The following is a 20,617-nucleotide window of genomic DNA, read 5'->3' as shown; positions in this document are numbered from 1 at the left end:
TGGAGCAAACTGATCGTCAATTTTCTGGAGGATCGCAGATGCCTCACGATTACTTCTTTTTTTTTTTGTCTTGCAGGAGGCCACTCTAAGGGGGAAATGTTTCCCACGAGCAGAGCGAAGGATATGGTGGATGTTGTGTGTTAGTGACCAACAAATACTCTTTCTGAGTGTGTGTGAAGGAAACAAACTGTGATAAAAATGTTCGATCGTTTCTGGATGACTGTGTCAGCCCTTGTGATATACTTGCTGTCTGGACTGCGGCGTCACATGTGGTTGGTAATTCCACAACAGAGAGCGGTAAGTAAGCACATTTTGTGAAGTTGATTTGCGTCTGTATTTCAATCAAATGTTCTAGCGTATACTGTGGTCTTCTTTGAAGTGGCGAAAATTTGTATGTGTTTCTGGTAACAAGTACTTACTACATGCATATACGCCGTGTAGTATCGAGAATCTGGAAATATGTAGATCGTGTTTTGTTAAAGCAAGTTGAAAGCGAACTCATAGAGCCAGTTGTAAATGTATTTGTTATAAATTGTCTATTACTATGTTCTCTATGTTTTATGCAACACGAGGCTCAAGAATTGAAAGCAAATTGATAACGAAAGATCCATCTTCAGTACAATTTTCCCCATTTGAAGCGCACAAGATGTGAAAGAGAGAAGAATGGAAATAGCAATAAAAAATTAGCCTCCTATTATCTTCCTACGCATTTCTGGTGGCAGGTGAAAGAGCGCAACTTGTTTCGATGGACATTAGTGCACCTTAATCCTGAAATACCTGTTTTCTTGCAATGCGTTATGTGTGTTGCCTAATCTAAGGGGATGTATCGACTTCATTAGCAACTTTTCAATGGCAAGTTCTGATATTGCCGTAGAGTTAGGCAACACACATAACATATTGCAAGAAAGCAGGTAGGCTATTTCAGGATCTAGGTGTCCCATTTTTATTGCCGTTGACTGTACATTTCCAGAATTTCATGCATTTTTGACACACACTTCGGATTCTCTATTGAAGCCTATGTTGGGCATACCGTACGGTCATTTCCTTTCTGTACACTTCTGTATACAGTAAGTGGTCAATAGGTTGATTGATTGATTTGGTTTATTTTACTTCTCTTTTCTGCCACTTTGGGATAATCGCGAAGATGAGGATGTGGTGATGAAACTGATGAATGATGAAGGGACACTCACAAAGAACCCTCAAACCCGGAACCCTAGGAGTGCTGTGCTAACCACTCCACCGAGGAGTGATCATTAGTGGGCATTAAAATAGTCAATATATGCACTAAAATTGTAAAAACGTACCCAAAAGATTGTATACGTATTAGCTATGGTCTATAATATCCTTTATGAGCCAATCAATTTCGCCGGAGCACACCACTTCCCACATCATATCAAGAACTGAAGCGTTGATTGATTGTTTTCTACTATATGGGCACGTCAGCACATAGGCTATTTTGCCCTTCACACAATACAGGGTCGTCGTCTCCTCGTAATCAAGGGGTCCCGGATTCGATACTCGGTGGAGGCACATTGCACAGTGGCTCGGATCCCACTTTAAACTGTAGGTTCAGTCCCGATTAGCTTTTCTGTGCATAAAAGATACATAAAACACCAAATCAATCACACAATACAGGGATATACCTCTTAAATAAAATCAAAATTAGGATAAGGTCCTAACAAGAAAATAAGGTATTTCTGTAGAGAACTCCCTCACTCAATTTTTAAAGCCAACATGGTCACAAATTCCTTAGCAAGAACTAAAAATATGTGTCTCCAAAGATAAAATCTCCATACTCATGTTACAAGCTTAGACTGTAAAGGAGCACCACTCATCACACGTTTGGACAAACAAGGGTCAACACGACCTCACAAGGATTATACTGCCCGTTTCCAGAGCCTGTTTGACCTGCAAGACTGCAGTTACCGGGATGTACAGTGGGATTCATGACTATTACCTTGCAAATTGTCCATCACCATGTTCATGCACTTTATTTGACCCAATAGAAGCTTCATGAATTAAGAGAAAACTCAAAACAAGCTGTTGACAACTTCTGCACCAGCATACATAAAACTTCATCGCTTAAAAAAAACATAGCATGTAAGAATGATTGATTGATTTGCTTTATTTTACTTTGTTTTTGTGCCACTTTTGGCTAATTTGCGAAAATGGGGATGAGTGATGATGTGACGAAATTGATAAATGAAATGAACACTCACAAACATCCATGCCCAGGCCGGGATTAGAACCCGGGATCCCTGGTATCCTAGCGCGATGTGCTAACCACTCCGCCACGGGGGCCGGCACATAGGATGTAAGAGAAAAATTAATGAAAATAGTCATGGACAATTTACACGGTAATACTCATGGATCCCGCTGTACTACGTGGAAGTGAGATTGACTTTTGGGTGACCCTTTACACGCCAAAACAATATAGGAATTACAGTCTATATAACAATATTTCTTGCGTGGTTGGATAATATAATTTCTCAACATGGATTGTATTTTAAGGATAGAGTCCTGATATTCTTGTCAAAGCCCAGACCAATTTCCTAGAGAATTATGATTATTTACAGGTGGATACAAGAACAAAAATAACGATAATCAAATAATTCACAGGAAATATACTGCATATACATATACTTTATTTCCACTTTGGACGTCATCGTGGATAAATGCTTGGCCTCTGATTCTTGTTTCTAGAAATACAAAGAGCAAACTAGCGCCCTCTTCAGACTCTGAAACGTCGGAATTGAACTACAGCATTGGTCAGTCTCGAACTCAGGATTTTTTAGGGGGGAAAACAGAAATGCTGTTGGATTGATTGTTGTGCGATGAGTGATGAAATTCATGAAGGAACACTCTCAAAGAACACTCATGACCAGGCCGAGATTCGAACCCGAAATCTATGTAGTCGTAGTCTACTTTTATTCATGGCAGAATGTTGCACTAAATTACAGGCTATTTATAAATATATTCAATTTGTAAATTTATCAGTAACATTACTGATGTTCTGATAAACATCGACCAAAACACTTAAGGTACTTATTAATCTGTTCCCATTTCTAATAATAATAATATAGAAGGTGGGGATGGTATGGATATGAGAGGAAATTGAGGAAAGTTTAAAATAAATTTAAAATAGTAATGTACAGTGGGATCCATGAGTTTTACCGTGCAAATTGTCCATGACTATTTTCATTAATTTTTCACATCCTATTTGCGTTTAAGCGTGGGATTTTTATGTCTGTTGGTGCAGAAGTTGTCAACAGCTTGTTTTGAGTTTTATTTTAATTCTTGAAGTTCTTATTGGGTCATATAAAGTGCACGAACATGGTGATGGGCAATTTGCACGGTAATTCTCATGGATCCCACTGTACTGTGTATTCAGTATTCTGGGGAAGAATGATAATTATGGAAAACTCAGGGAAAATGCATTTTTTAATTCGGTCCAGGAACCTTTTTTCAAGAATGGAATGAATTTAAATTCGGTCCAGGAACCTTTTTTCCGGAAGAATTTAAATACGCTCCAGGAACCTTTTTTCAATAAAACAATACTCAACTGGGACCGAATTTAAATTGTGCGAGAAAAAAGATTCCGGTCCTACAACGGAACCCAGTAGAACCCATTAGAATTTGTGGGTCCCTGCACCTTTTCAACCCTGCTTGTGAGTGTATCTTCACCAATTTCATCATATCATGACCCATCCTCATCTTCGTGATTGGTCAAAATTGGCAGAAAAGCGAAGTAAAAGAAACCAAATCAATCAATCAATTAACTGACAAGAGTAGCCATGCCTTTCTTGTTTACGTAATGTTTCTCCGAATCAAGGTCAATGTAGCAAGTTCAGACTCGAAAACGTGAAAGTCTGGCCTTGAAGACAGCGCATACTTCTGTGACAGCTTCGGACGAAAATTATAGTTGCTGTGGACGATGACGCTCGCACGCAAAGACAAAACTAACTTTGCAGCATAATCGACGTGTCCTGAGCGCTAACAAGCCTTGAACATGAGACGTATTTGATGACCTTGAAGGCTTTTGCTTTGGATGTTAGCCGGCTTAACCCTTTCTAAGGCCTGCTTTAGACGGAAGCAATTCCTTTAACATTCTTGCTAGCACAAATGCTTCCAAAAATCACATAGAAATGTTAATAGCAGAAGTAGTGTTACCAGACGTCCTCTTTTACCGGGACATTTCCTCTTTTCCGGGTCCTAAAAATGGTCCGGGCGGGTTTTTAGGAAAATGGGGAAATGTCCTCTTTCTGGGGGCATAGAGAACTGCTTGAGTTTCAAGATTCATAACAAATGTTTATATTTGTAAGTAACTGTTAATATTGTTTCCGTGTTCAATTTCAAAGTAAGGAAATACAGTTGCAAGCGCAAAGACATGAAACTTCTCTTCCAATAATGAATGAAGATAGTTTATGCGGTTCACTATTATGATTCTCCATTTCCATGCTTCTTCATCACTTTTAGGTCCAAATATTCTCCCAACTTCTTCAAAAACTCTCAATTTATGTTCTTCTTTTAAACTTGGACACCAAGTTTCACAACCGTATAATACTACTGGCAAAGTAAATAAATATTAGAATATTCAGACATTTGCCTGTAATGAGGCCTTAGTTATACTGAAACGGTGTAAAATTATTTTGCAGGGGTGTGTGATCGGTAAGCTCACCAAAATACCAGTAAGCACAAAACTTGTGTTCGAAGTGCTGCATCTAAAAATGTCCTCTTTTTTAAAGTTTCTCATGTGGTAACCCTATTTACACGGAAGAATTTCACGTAATATTTCGGTTAGCATTTGCGGTTGCCATTTTTTGTAACGTTAAATACACTGGCGTATGCAGGATTATTTTTTCTTTCTGGAGGGTTGGAATTGAAAAGGTGGATAGTAGGTACAGTTCATGTTGGGTCATTCCATACCAAACCATCCAATGGTGGTTGCATGACTATTTTAGAAAAATATCATTTCTAGTACATACGTTTGTACATGTTCAAAAAAAATTAATTGTCTTTAGTTCTCCTCGGGCACCCAACATGGCGCATGGCTTTTTTTGCTCATGTAGCAGTTCATGGAAACCTTAATACGTATCTCAAAATCCATAGAGCTAGAGACCTGAAACAAATTCATTTTGTAGCTAATAAAGCGTACTTTTTGTGATATTCAAGTATGCTTTGCTTAAAATTGCATCCTAAGTACGAAAATTATGGTGGAAATTTGGGTAACAATAGTTAAAAATTTGGATTTTTAAGCCCGATTTTTTTAATGAAGGGGTTTAGTTTAAGGCTTGAATTTTTTTCATGTGTAGACCTGCCTGCAGGGCGTCTGTAAATAAAATATCAGTGCTTAGAAATTCACCCCTTTTTTACAGCATGAGCTCAAACATGACCATTCATGTAATTTTGTCAGTTTTCAGGGTTAAATATCTCAGATCTTCAAAAATTCTAAAATTTGGCATAGAAGAAGCCCTTCATGAACCTAACTCACAGTAAATATTTCAACTTTTAGATTCAACTCGTTTTGGTCAATATGAGGTAACGTATGTGACCTAATTTGTAACGTTGCAAAGTAAGGTTAAGCTACATGTATAGCTACAAAAATGGAGTATTTTCTTTTTCTTTTTTATAGTTGGGTTAAAAAAAGCCTCAGAAAATATAGTAACATAGGATTTTAATACTTGACTTACCAGAAATTAAAATTACAAGGCATGACAATCGAAGATGTGCAAAATCTCATTGCAAAGGGTTTGATTTATTTGGTACCCACGTCCAGTTGGTTGTCAGCTCCAGTTTTCTACTGATTCCCTTTGTCAAATCATGCAGAAATCCTTGTTCTTTCACTGAGTTCCTACTCTCACTAAATGATCAAAAAGCTCCAGTTCATCACGTATATTTTTTCTTTACCAAGTGGTAGTAATCAAACTGATGATTCTGACCTTTCAACAATCGTTGAAAAAAGGCTTTAACAGTTAGTGGTAAATTTTACTCGTAGAATTTATATTTTGTGACCTCTCACAAAGGAAACTATAGGTAAGTTTTGAAATCTGTGCATCCATTTATTCTTTGGATCAAATGGTAGAATATAAAAATATAGCCTGGTTCCTCTATTATACACTAAACTTTTTTCGATGTAATGTAGTTTTTGCTGTGGTTATAACTTTATTTATGTTATTAACAATTAAAATAGCATTTAAATTAGATATTTGTACGATATCGTGGGGCTTCAACCCCCTTAGCCCTCCCCCTGGCTGCGTGCCTGCCCATCAGTACCCCTCTGCGTACGCCAGTAGTTAAATAAGCCATCAATCTCACCCATATATTGACTATATGTATTGAGATATTTCTGTCTATGAGCCAGTACCCAACGTTTACACTTGAAGCGACTAATGTATTCTTCCATACGTGTATTTTAGCAGCGCCATTGATTTGTGCCTAACACCTTTTTTATAGAAACGTCATACCTCTTGGTTGAAGGGGTTATCGACTTTTAAAAATGTGAAGTGATAAATGGTTTACATCCCACTAAGCTGCCATAATATCTGCACTCGTGACCTAGATCTCGCTTCTGATTGGGTATGCTACGCAAACTGCTAAGGAAGTTAGAACCGATAGAATTCGATCGTGGAAGAAATGTTAAGAAAACTGCCACGGAAAACGCTTTCGTGTAAAATGGTAAAGTTAGAACTCGTAGGAACAACATTTCTTGTGAGCCTTCTTCATGCTATGGTCTTCATTAACTTGCCCTATATTTTTTAACAGTTCATACTGTCATGACTTATGATAAAAGTTCACTTTACGTAAAGGCCTATGTTATCGTAAGGTTAGTAGCTTTGGCTTCGCAAGTTCTCTTTCTTATGTAACATAAGGAAATGCTCTTCCCTGCCACCCCTTTGGCCCCCGCTGTATCTGCACATGCAACAAGGCTGCGTGTGTAAGAACGTGATGTTTGTCGTGTGATTCTGGTCGTGCTTATCTGCTGCGTGTCTGTGGCAGAACTACTTTTGATAAAACGTGAGTCAATGTTCCATTTAATTCGAGTTGGCTTGGAAAGTTTCAAGCTTGTCGAAGTATATGCTGGAACGGATGTGTATAAACAGGATGTGTTTTTCGATGATTCCTTGCTTGATTTCATTGATTCAGTTGGTTTATTTTACTTCCCCTTTTTTACATTCTGTTGAAAACAAGCGTCTGCGCAAGTAGTGACGCGAGACGGCTCCACCAATGAACACGTGAGAGAAACGGGATTTCGTGCAATTACCAGCCTTCCCAGAAGCGTGTACTGCTTCGCTCTGCCCACTCGATTCCCCCCCTTCTCTCCCGCTATGCGCCACGGAGGTCGGCGAGGATGTTGCATGCTCTGTGAAAGATTTTCGGTGCTGTACGGCGGCCGCTTTTCCAGTTCGGGTGTTTCCATCGCAACAAGTCATGGAATATCATAGGGGTGTGGAGGTAGGGCTCTACACTTTCATGATCTCGGCCACGGTGGAGGTGATGTGATCAGCACCACGCACCGGCCGCTTTTACCCCTCAGTGTGCCATCGGGTATTCGATTTTAAGGAGCTGGGTGAATCCTAGAGCCACCTCATACAGGGACACATATGAAAATTTCCCCGCCTCATTATACCGAGTGTTTCAGAAATAATTGAGGGGTTACAAAAATTTATTGCAACTAAAGTACTTACGTGAATGAAACGAAAGAAGAACACAGTTTTTTTTTTTAACCCCTACAAATGTTCAATTTGCGCACCACGAGTGACATGGTACATGTAGCGGCTCGTGCCTAAAATAACAGGTGAAGAAGTACATTTATAGGCAATGAAAAACAAATAGTAAGTGTCAGTGGGCCCACTACAATTTAAAACGTCTTTTTTGTCTTCATCCGTCCATCTGGAAAATGGTGTCTGCAACAAATTACACACTAAGTCATTTACTAGGTTCATTGTACAAATCACAGCTCAACACATGAACACAACACACGATAGGAAACGCGAAACACACACGCGGAACAAGATCTCGCGAGAACGCAACGATTTTGTCACAACCACTGGATGCAATGTTTTCTGACGACGAGAGAACTGCTGCACCTGGATGGCGATACCCGTTCAATTCCAACGCTAGGTGACGTCACCGTTGCCATGACAACCGGCTAAAGTCTTCCGCAACCTGGCGGCGTCTGCTCTTGGTTTGTTTATGCTACGACGAATTCTTCACGTGCGTAGCGCCGAAGGGCGTATTATTTGAGTATTATCGTGTGCGTTCTGCTTTGAAATAGTTTAATTTAACAAGCTAATGAAAAATGTCAATATTAATTTGAAAATTAGGTGAAAACATCTGCACTTGTTGCACTTGACCAGCCGCCACTGCAACACAATAGTCTAGTTCTTGTCACACTCGCATAAACACAGGCATGTCGATAGTGTCTATCGCTGCGATATCACACGGCATCAGTGAGACGAATAACCTGTCTTTGATGAAACCCCCGGTGATCCAGGGAACCAAAATACTGAACAAAACACTGTGAGTGTCGCCTGGCGGCAGGGATGTGAACTCTCAGCTTAACAAAACCTACACCAAACACGCACAAACTGTTTGCGTTCCTCGTTCGTTCTGGCTGGTTACAATAACTTAAGTTCAAAAGATTAGGTGCAATAAATTTTTGTAACCCCTCAATTATTTCTGAAACACCTGGCATAAGAATAATTACTTGTGGTACTCAAATATAACTTGCTCAACCACATTAAATAAATTTGTAAATATATCTTAGGAATGCCTCAGAAAATTCACAATTTAATCACAACAAAAATTATTCTGCATCAAGAAAAGATTTGGATCGAAAGCAATTGGAATTTACGACGTTGTCCATAAGGCTTCTTGCTTTTCCAATTGACCTTGAAGTTCTTATCTTATGCAAGTATAAGTAACTCTGCACCAGAGCTCTGTTAATGTTGATAAGTTAATTGAGTGTGGATTACGAGCTCAGCTTTATTGCTGTATACGTCTAATCCAGATACCAGTAGGCTTCACCCGACATAAAGTTTCAAAATTCTTCAACACCATTATTGTTCAGAACCAGAGGTTCACACTGTTGCCAGATCCATTATTAAATGTTCTTCGCTGCTGGTATATTACAGTACTACAGTGAGAAAAGTACATTTAATCAAGTGCAAGCCCAATCAGGCGGAGCGGAGTGAAATTAGGAATGCTCCAGACATCTGAAGGCGAGAAGTTCTCTTCGGCTCCAGGAATTCGAGGCTGGACGTGCTCCTTGGCGTAGCCAGAAATTCTTGTAGGGGAGGGGGGTCAGTCCACTGGAAAAACTTTAGTACAAATAATAATAATAGTTAGCATGGTTGTCATTATTACTATAAAATAATAACTATTATAAACTAATCAAATTAACACATTTTATTGCAAATTAATTATTATTTTATTATTATTATTGTATCATTGGGGAGACTTTTCTGCTCGATTCATCAGATGAGTGAAAATCCAGCACAATTGTTGTTCATTATATTTTAACAGTTCATACGGTTAGTGTAATGAAATGCACATTTATTCTATTTTGTTATTAACATTAATACACTTCGTTCAAGAACAACCTTTAAAACTCGGGAAAAAATTTAGTCATAAAATTAATGTTGTTTGACCTTTAACATAAAATTCTATTTTTTTGGAATTTAGAAAACTTTAATCTTTGGTTGCAATGGTAGAATATGAAAACATAACCTGTCTGTATTTTTCACTATTTTTTTTATCTAACGCAGATTTTACTTTGGTTATTCTGTTCGAATACAAGAATGAATTGTACTTTTTCTGTTATTAACAATAGAAATAACAGGCTTTCTGATTTTTTGTATCATGAAACGATGCCAATTTCTATGGGGGGGGTCGACGGACCTGTTCTATCCCCCTCCCGACGCCCATGGACGTGCTGTTATTATAATTTAATTTGATTTCAACCTTAGAAATTGCCATAACACGATAGACGAATCAGTGCTCTAAAACTGAGATGAACGTCGACGACAGAAAATATATCGGAACCAAAAAAAGTTAAAATTTGCAGAGTATTTTGTTACCTTACGTTACTAGCTTATGATTGATTGATACAATTGGTTTTTATTCGTTTTTATGCCATTTTTGGTTAATCGCGAAGATGAGGGTGAACGGTGACAAGATGAAATGGTTGAAAGTACAATCAAAGAAGCACACATGCAAGCAACCTCCACATTGGATCATACTGGCTGAGACGTCAGAGCCTTGTTAGTCTGCAAAAATGCAGTCCAGGGTGTACTACGTGGAAGGGAGGTCGTCATGTCTGTGTGTCACTCAAGGAGTCACTGTACTTCAGACTAAGGGACCAAATTCTCCAATAGTTTCATACGTCTGAAAAATTTTGGTTATAGACGTGTGCGTAAGGTATCCTTTCAGCCATTTCATCTTATGACCTTTCTTACTCATCTTCGGGATCACCAAAAAGTGGAAGAAAATGTAAGTAAAATAAAACCAATCATACATATAAAAATGTCAGTGGCAGCAGTGAATCTGTGACGCATGGTTGCATACATGTAGGATAGAAAATGCCATTGTTTGAAAACTTGTAAAATCGAAATGACACTCGACGAACACAATGTTGCAAGAAAATTTGTTCGTCTCGGTATTCTTTACATTGTTTGTCGGTGTTGTACAGCCCACCCTGCAGATAGGTGCGGGCCTGAGAAATACAATATACGCGGGTTCTATAACCAAAATTTTTCAGACGTCTGAAACTATCAGAGAATTTGGTCCCTTAGTTTGAAGTACAGGCTTCCTATGTTATGACAATATAAACATTATTACAGTTAATAAAGAATTAATATATATATATATATTACGTATTTTTACCTAAAAGCAATAAGCAGAGCATGTTGAAGGTTAAAACCAAGAATTACGTGAGGTTAATAAAAGCTTCTAAATTGGTGTATCTTTTCACTTTCGATGTACCACTGGTGCGACCTTTATTATACCAGGTGGCGCAAAAGTCAGTTTACCCAAAAAGCACATTGATAATGGTATTACGGTAGTCTATGTGCTTCTTGTGCTAAGTAATATTTTTTAGGAATACTGTTGGTAACATTGTCGTGCGACACTGGCAACAGTGCACTCGTTATTCTTTTGTCGACAGTTGAGTCTCTGGCTTGTTGTAGTGTGGTTGTTTGTTGTTAGAGTGCGCGTCAAATCTCCTGCATATGGCGACAGCCAATAGCAGCGCACTGAAGCGGTGCCATGTCTCACACGGAAAAGATGCAGCGTGTTTGAGCGAAACGCCTTGTCACGGAGAGCACGGAACTAGGCAACGCCGCACGTCTGTGATTCGCTGGTGCTGTTCAGCCGTTCAAGGCCATATGCAGGAGATTTGACGCGCACTTAAGATGACACATTTGAAGAGTGGACGCCATTGTACCATTGATTGGCCTGCGCCTTCTTGTGATTTGACGCCATGCGATTTTGCTTTGCGGGGAATTGTTAAGGATATGGTATACTCATCATCACCGGCAGATTTGAATGCACTGAAAGACTGAATTACCAATGCGTTTCATGTCATCAACAATTATACAATTATACTGCATCGTATTTGCAATTCTGTTGTTGATCGTTGCACACAATGTATTGCAAACAATGGAGGACACTTTGAACAAAACCACTGAAACTGGAATTTTGTGTATCTACTTGTATTTTGTATGTATACTTGAATTTTGTGTATAAACTTGAATTTGTGTATGGGTAAGCTGAATTTTGCGCCACCCTGTATTTTATTACAAAACTCGGTGTGTTTGATTACAGATTATTTTTGTACGTACCTACGAAATGTTTAATCATATATATAATAATATATATAACATTTTCTTTTGTTTATTTTTTCATTGAATTTTGACGTGTAGTGAATTTACATTATTTCAAAAACGTTTTTAAAAGTAACATTATCACTTCATGACCACTCTATAATTAAACGAATAGTGCATATGAACTAATTTTTGTTGTAATATTTGAACACGATTTTTAGAATGTTTTTGAAGTAGTATAATACGTTGTTTAGAATATTATTTTTTTAAAATTGGATAGTTTTAAGCATATCAAGACAATCCCTGAAGTCAGAGCGCCTTGCATGCTTGTATTTTTTTTAAATAGCTCGGGGTTCTTGAAGCTCGAAGCTTCCTATGACACCCTCCCCCCCAGTTTTGTAACCAAATCGCCGCCACTGACCGTGGACAATACCTTTTCAATAATCCCTAAGATTGAACGAATATATTCTGTTTTATTGCAGGTTCAGCACATCAAGATTCTACTGACGTCACCAGATGGCAGAACGGTCGACCTACTGGACCAACAAAATTCTCAGTGACCGGGACACGCAGTGAGCATAATGCAACTGATAACCAAAGATGAACTATAATGCCACGTTGAGAGTGACGTGGGGTGTCTGTGGGGAAAGTTATATACATGTGCGAAGGACTTGTTACTTCGTTGTTTGTTAACATCATCTGTGTACAAATAACGTGTGTTTACTCATCACAGGATACCATTGTACATTTATTAAGGAATAAGTTCAATGTTTCTGATTACTGTAATGTGATATTTATTCTTCATAATAATAATGATGAAGTACGCTTTTTATGCAGTGTGAATTTTTGTTTAATTACCTTTAAAGGTACTGAACATAGTGTATTGCCTTATAAATAAGGATACCATATTTCTCCCGTGTCAATCCCGGGCACGCACTGAGCAGGTGTAAAATCCAACTTTACATTTAAACACAACAGTCACAGTAATATTACTCGTATATATTCCAATACACATTGTATATTACATTATAACATGTAAATAAACTTTTTCAAATAAATAGACTGTGCAATGCAGGTAAAAAAAAGAAAGGTAAAGTGCTCCCCTGTGCTTAGCACCACGCCATGAAGGCGTATAGGGGGTGTGGGGGTAACGCCCCACACTTTCTTGATCTGGTCGTAAGTGGGGGTGATGTGATCAGCATCACGCCCCTGACCGCCTTTACCCCCCAGGGTTTCCCCCAGGTACCCATGTTATTCGACGCTGGGTGGACGCCGGGGCCGCTTCCATCGTTAGAAAATGCAGGACGTTCAGTAAAAATAGGACGTCTGTCAAAACTCAATATATGCCTTTTTTAAAATTTTGAATGCTTCTCTACACTTATTCTATTTTTTTACATAAAGTCAAGTCTTTGTTTGGCGTTAAAGAATTCACTAGTACATCCTTAGGCCCTTGTAACAAGAAAATAATGCAAATGACTCTCTATTGTTTACAAATAGATATTTGAACTCGCAACGAACATGAAACTCTACATTTTATATCAAGTCAATGACTCCATTGTGTACTGTGTGTATGTCATTGGTTGTTTGATTTGATATATTTCGCTTTTCTACAACTTGTGCTTGATTGATAGATTTGTTGTTTTAAGTCCTTTTTATGCACAGTAAGGCTAATCGGGACTAGACCTACAGTTTAATGTGGAATCCGAACCAATTCTGCCTCCACCGGGTATCGAACCCGGGACCCCTTGATTACAAGGCGACGACGCTACCACTGCTACAACCACGCTACCACTGCTACAACTTTTGACTAATCGCGAAGATGAGTATGAGTGACGAATTGCTGAAATTGATGGAAGGACATTAACAAAAAATACCCATGCCGGGATTCGAACCTGTGACCCCTGGCGTCGTAGCACGCTGTTCTCACCATCCTAAACGGTAGTTTCCCCTGTCACTCTTTTTTCTCCTTTTCCAAACATTTCACTTTTTACTCAATTCTCAGTGTTCTCATTAAGGGCAAACACAAACACTCATGTCTTACCTTGGATTGGAACCAGAGATTCCTGACCACTCTGTCAAAGGCCAGCCTCCCCAATTGCGCAGTGCTAGCGTCGTTGCCTTGTAATCAAGGGGTCCCGGGTTCGATCCCCGGTGGAGGCACATGGTGGTTCGGACCCCACTTTAAACTGTAGGTCCAGTCCCAATTTGCCTTACTGTGCGTAAAGTGGACTTAAAACACCAACTCAATCACTCCGTCAAAGGCACATGTTAAATTATGTATGAAATCATGCAGAAATGAATTATTGAAATCCATTGTTAATCCACGCAGGCACGTATTTGATTTTCAGAATAATAATCGTAATGTAATGTTAAAACTTTTATGCATGTCTTAATTTTCATTGAATTGTGTTTGGGTTTTGGATTTAAGCGAATAATTTTCATTGATGCATCACTGGGAAAAAAAAAACATGAGTAAATAAAATTATGGCACAGTAATTTTGTGTAACTTTCTGTGTGTCTCCAAGTTACGTCACACGAAAAATCCTAATACAAATTAAGCATTGTAATAAAGAAGTGAACGATGTTTGTGTTAAACAATCTCCTTGGCAATCTAAGATGGAATACAGATATAAGGTATATTTGAGGAATTCATTCCATAAAACTCTTAAAATATAATATTAATTATTATTTAAAAATTCTGCACATGATGTCATCTATGTCCATTGAATACTTTAAAAGGACAACCTGCATATATCCACCTCGTCAGCGATCAGAAACTTCTTCTTTTTTTTTTTTTACAGGACCTGTCCTAACACAGCGTGGATGGAGGTCATAATCAATCGTGCTTAGTGAATGACTATTGTCTGACGAGAAAGGACGTCAGTGGAAGCATGTAGACTTTTAATAAGGGTAATTGAAACAGTGTTATCTGTCCATCTCGAGCCAGGACGACATTGATAGATTGTGACGTACATCAGAACATTGGGGATGCGAAGGAGACAGAAGCCGCAAGATAGGCTTTTTGAGAAGGCTTATACGGACGACGAACTGGCCAAAACTTGTCACCTCGTGGGAACGTCACCGCTACAAGCGGCAACACTATTTTTCTGAAAGAGGTCATGATGGAGAGTTAAAGAAGTGATGTTGCCAACTTGACAACCTGGGACGGTGACCACCATATTGGATTCAATCACGAGAAACTGAACTTTATTGTTATCATAACCATGTTTTCCATCTGATATTTTCCGCGTTATGAGGCAAAATTGAATTTCGAGATCAAGAAACAAATATACGTGATTTTTTTTTCTTCTACAGAGCATTCCGTGACATTCGCTACGAGACTCGGCGGCAAGCGACCAGGCATCAGCGCTTGTCTTTCCCGGTGAACGGGTCCGCGACAGTCGCTAGAGTCTGCTATTAACATTACAATTTTCATATTGTGTACTAACCTTGACTACAGAAGGTGTTGAAAATGATGCCCCTCTGCTGCAACACATTCCTGGCATCTCCGAAGGAAATTGGCATTTACACGTCCAAGTTCGTCTACTGTAATTCTACCGATTTCTCGTACATTACTTTAACTCACGGATGGTGTGCGAATTGTCTTTGTATACTTTATTTTTTAGATTTCCCCATTTTTCTTTCCACTTTTATTCAGAACTGACCCTGTTACTCTAAACTTTTTTACAAGGTTTAATATAGTGGTCCTATGTGGAACGGGAATACCAGGAAATTTCGTTGCAAAACGTCGTCGCACTTCTCCACAATTCCTCTTTCAGAAGTAACACTCGACAAGATAAATCCTTTGTTGTAATGTAAACTTTTGTGGTGCCATATTAAGCCAGAATCTTCAACACACGGACACGACACAACAAAACTTCCGAGGGAGGATTATAATGGCGTCAGTCTGCAACGTCAACAGAAAGGGAAAGAGGGCGAAGGCAGGGAGAGCGAAAAAATAACAGACTGTACCGTGCGGCTGTCGCGGACCCGTTCACCGGGAAAGACGAGCGCTGACGCCGGGCCGCTTGCCGCCGAGTCTCGTAGCGAATGTCAGGGAATGCTCTGTATATTCAAGGTAAAACAAGAAAACATAGTCTGATGATCATTTTATACATCCTTAGAGCTTTCTATTTCGAATGGCATCAGTTTTGAAAATCTGTGTACCATAGTAACGTTCCTATAAAGTGAAATAGTAAGCTAAGTGTATTTAGCATGCTGCCATTTTGAATCCAATATGGCGGTTACCGTCCCAGGTTGCCAAGATGGCAACATCACTTTCTTAACTCTCCATCATGACCTCTTTCAGAAAAATAGTGTTGCCGCTTTTAGCGGTGGCGTTCCTACGCCGTTCAGGGGCCTCCCAGATGGCGCAGTGGTAGAGTTGTTGCCTTGTAATCAAGGGGTCCCGGGTTCGATACTCGGTGGAGGCACATAGTGGTTCGGATCCCACTTTAAACTGTAGGTCCAGTCCCGATTAGCCTTACTGTGCATAAAGTAGACTTAAAACACCAATTCATTCATTCATTCATTCCTACGACGTTCATTTTTAGGCATCTTATTTCTGAAATATCGCCCTACTATAAGGCCGTAACACAGAGAAAATTTGAAACAGTAAAATAGTCGATTGTGCAGGCCAGAATTTATACAGAGGTCTACAGCACCGGGTCTCCATATGCAAAGGGGCCTCCACTGGAGGAAAATTGCTTTGAAAAGGTCCTCAAAATAAATTTAAGAAACGAGATGTTTTAAGGTAAAGATTGACAGTCTCGTACCAGGTGTGCAGGTATTTCAAGAAGAAGAAACCCGACTATACAATAGATTATGAATTTCTCCCCATGGCGCAAGTGGAAGGGATTTTTAAGCTGGGCACGATGTTTCAAAACTATGATAAACAAGAATTTTCAGATTCCCATGCATTACTTATGGAGAAACAAAAAGCAACAATTTCAATTTTAAGGTATGGCTAATCAAATAACACTTCGCGACCCCCCCTCCTCCCCCACGATAAATCAAATCTTCAACGTGTCCTCTTTCCGTCCATGTGTTTTTCTACGCTGTCGGGAGTTTGGCATTCTCAAGGAACAAGTAAAATAATACTCCTATAAGCGTAATGCTAAGTTTTCTCCTCCTCATACAACCATCCAGTGCACTAACCTCTTTCTGGACATAAACTGTTCCTCCTGCCCTTAATAAAACTAACCATTTATCATAGCTTGACCTACGTTGTTAGCACCTGGCTTCCACATCTGATCAGATGGGCCAATACAGTAAGCAATTTAAGTACTATATTCATAATAATACTGTATATTCCAGTTTTTACATACTGTAGTTTTTCTATAAGTAAGTAAGTAAGTGTCAATGTCGCCTTGTAATCGAGGGGTCATGGGTTCGATTCCTATGTGGCTCGGATCAGTCCCGGTTAGCCTTTCTGTGCACAATGTTGTGACTTCATGTTGAAGACTTACTATTTGTGCTAGTTCAAAAATAAAATCAATATCATGAAAAGAACTTGGTTCATTGAAAACAAAAATTACCAAGTATGTGGATATAGTATATATATACAAAGAAATTGTATGCATTTGAGCTAACATGCAATGTACAGTGAGATCCTTGAGTATTACCGTGCAAATTGCCCATCACCATGTTCGTGCAATTTATTTGACCCAATAAGAGGTTCAAGAATTAAAGGAAAACTCAAAGCAAACTGCTGACAACTTCTGCACCAGCATACATAAAATCCATCGCTTAAAAGCACACAGGATGTAAGAGAAAAATTGATGAAAATAGTCGTGGACAATTTGCCGAGGAATACTAGTGGATCCCACTGTACTGCAATCAGTGTGCGAATTAACGGGTGGGGGGGGGGTGCTGGGGATTTCCCCAATATTTTTTTTTTATCCCCAGAAGAACATTTTTCAAATTCGTGCCGGGAATATTCCAGAGAAAATAGAATTAAAACATTCCATTTCATAACTATGGAAAAAATTAAAATGGAAGATCATTAGGTAAAATAAAGTCGGAATCACGAACCTTACGACCCTCTTTAAACAAACCATCTCACTTCGAGTAAAGTATCACTCCGCGTCAGCTGTTCGTGAATGGCGCGGCCATCATATGTTGTTCACTGGATACTTCACCCGACCTTCAATTTTACGTAACACGGAAAAGCGTGTTCCTATTTTAACTGATAGATCTACATATTGAAGTATAAGAAATTTTCGAGTAGTTACTTAACCTATAAAACAATTGCATCCTACTTCGCGCCAGAGGTTATTTCGTCAACTTTATTCGTTGGAGTTTTCGCCTTCGCCGTCATTGAGTTGAACGGATAATAGAAATTGGATCAAGTTTTCTTAGTGCTATTAGTTCAATAGTTCTTTTTGTGTATGAGTTTGGATGTTCGTAGAGTGTAAATATACAGTAGGCTATAAGTGCAGGAGGCCTTAGAAAGATCGCTTCGCGGGCTTACAGCAGACGACAATATGGGGGGGTGTCTGCGAGAACCAATCAGGTCCGCGAATGAGCGAGCCCGGTTTCCACAGCTAGCTCGCTGCACCCTTCTGGAAGAGTGAGTGACCTCTGCCTCTTGCTACCTCGGCCTGTTTGTTCGGCTGAGGAGCAGACGACACGAGAGTATCGGCAATAATGTGCGAGCGACGTCTGCTGTTAGCCCGCGAAACGCTCTTTCTAAGGCCTCCTGCACTATACTACGTGTTTCTACGTAAATTACGTGTAAATTTTATCAAGATTTAATGTCCTAGGTTAGAAGCAATGTTCTAACTTAGAACTGCTAGGCAATAGTTTAATTTACTAACCGGTAACATATACAAAGTTGCATACCCCACAAAAAACCTAAGCCCCAGAAATGAAATCACGAATACGCCACTGAGTCGGCATATCCCCCAAAGCAAAATGCTTAATTCGCACACTGACTGAAACTGTGACTCCTATCATATGTTTACAAAAAGTAAATAGGAGGCCTGTGTAATTAATTCACCATTATACGTTAATTTACATTCAGTTGTCCTTCGAAATCTTGTAAGTAGTTTAAAAAGGCAAGTTTCAGAACACACGAAATTGACTCGCCCTGTTATGTCGATCCAAAATATAAGTAATCTCGATCTACAGGTTAGCATACCACATTAACTTTAATTTAGCTTTTAGAAAGTCATTCAAAACCATTGCTATTTTCATGTTCGCGCCTACCAACAGGAAGTGGTTTTCCTGATTGAGAGCCAACTACTCTTCTTTTCCTTGTGGAAACACTTCCTTGAACCTCGAAAATGAGTTTTCTGCCATCAAGAAGTCAGTTTTGCAACATCTCAAGGAAATCGGGAAATTCTCACCATTTGTTAGTGTGCATGAACGCGTTCAAGGACTAACCAAATTGTGAAAGAGAAGTCTTTATGTAACAACTTAACCTGTTTTGCGCATTCGAAAATTACCACTGTGATTAAATTTGAAGATTTGTTTGGAGAGGCTTGTTAAAATTTGATAGGCACTTACTTGCTGGGCTATTTACGCTCCCCTAAATATGAAAAGGAATCATTTAGTAAATCAATATGTTGCACAATAAAGCTTGTGAAACTTAGTGCAGTGTGCGAATTAACGGGGGGGGGGGGTCGGGGATTTCCCCCACCACGACAATTTTTATCCCCGGCAGAAGAATGAAAAATTAATCCCTGCCTCTGCCAGGGATGTTTTAATTCCCCCAAAGAAAATGAATTACAGCATACAGTATAACGTTTCTTATCTATGGAGCAAACTTCTTCTTCTTCTTTATTTTATGGCTCACACCGCGTTTGCAGTTTCTAGCCAAAGTTGCCGAGTTCAGGTTCTATTGTTAAAATCTATGTTCCAAACTGTTGTTGAATAGGGTGACGGTTAGTTGCACCCCGAGAATACCTAAATGGGCGAGATGCACCGCTAAACTCTTCGAAACAAGGGGTCAATTGCACCGCTTACCCTTTCTCCGCTAATTTTCCCTTCACACTTTTCACAGGCTTAGGACTGTCATGGCTAAAAGCTCATGGCGTGTTTAAAAATTTGCGGATGAGTTTCCTTTGTTTAATTTTACCTCTATGTTTCAATTTTATTTCTTCTTATCCTTGTTTGAACTGTAGTAGGAAATAGCCTTTAAGAAATCAAATCGTGTTAGTTCTTTGTTCCTATATTTCTGCTTCATTTTTCCCATATTTTCCATTCTCTGTTTCAGAAATTTACTATGTTTCTTTGTGACATCTGCACTATTTTTAAAGCATTTACATCAACCTGGGTCTGCTTAATCACTTCAATAAAAGCATAAATATTTGGATTAGGTGCACTAAAATTGGAATGAATTTCGCGTGAAACGATTCACAAACATTAGTTGTTCTCTCTCCGTCTACTTTATCTGAAGCCCATAGTATTGGTGGAAATGTGGCATCTTCCGAAATGTATGTATCTACCAAGTAATCAGTGTATTTTTCCAACGTTTGATCCTGAGGAATTTCCGACATGAAATCCTCTACAAAACAATCAGCAACATCCTCATGATTGAAATATAGCAGACCGAATGACCAACGTAGCCACTTACCAATATCAGAATCCTTATCTTTATAATCTTTTGCCAAACCTAGTTCCTGGATTTTTCTCCACCACGACATCCTATGATGTTGCTTGTAGGCCAGATCTTCTTAATTGCTGAATGAACGCCAATTTCAAAATCAGCGACAATAGTCTTCGGCTCGAATTTCAATTTTAATTCTTCACAACGCTTTGACAGTAACAGAAACATATCTACGTAAATGCAG

General features: G+C 39.0%; 1 long non-coding RNA gene across 2 annotated transcripts in view; it reads left to right on the top strand.

The window, feature by feature from the left end:
* Positions 1 to 12,665, top strand: part of LOC146001895 (uncharacterized) — a 48,225-nt gene extending 35,560 nt beyond the window's left edge. For both annotated transcript variants that reach the window (XR_014443620.1, XR_014443621.1), the window contains exons 2-3: positions 77 to 297; positions 12,305 to 12,665. This is a non-coding gene — a long non-coding RNA (uncharacterized LOC146001895). The remainder of the gene's footprint in view (positions 1 to 76; positions 298 to 12,304) is intronic.
* The last annotated feature ends 7,952 nt before the right edge of the window (positions 12,666 to 20,617 follow it).

This window comes from Lepisma saccharinum, chromosome 18, assembly GCF_977018435.1.
Source record: "Lepisma saccharinum chromosome 18, izLepSacc3.1, whole genome shotgun sequence".
NCBI classification, from domain to species: Eukaryota; Metazoa; Arthropoda; class Insecta; order Zygentoma; family Lepismatidae; genus Lepisma; species Lepisma saccharinum.
Note: the sequence above shows the minus strand (reverse complement) of the source record. Positions and strands in the feature narration are given on the sequence as shown.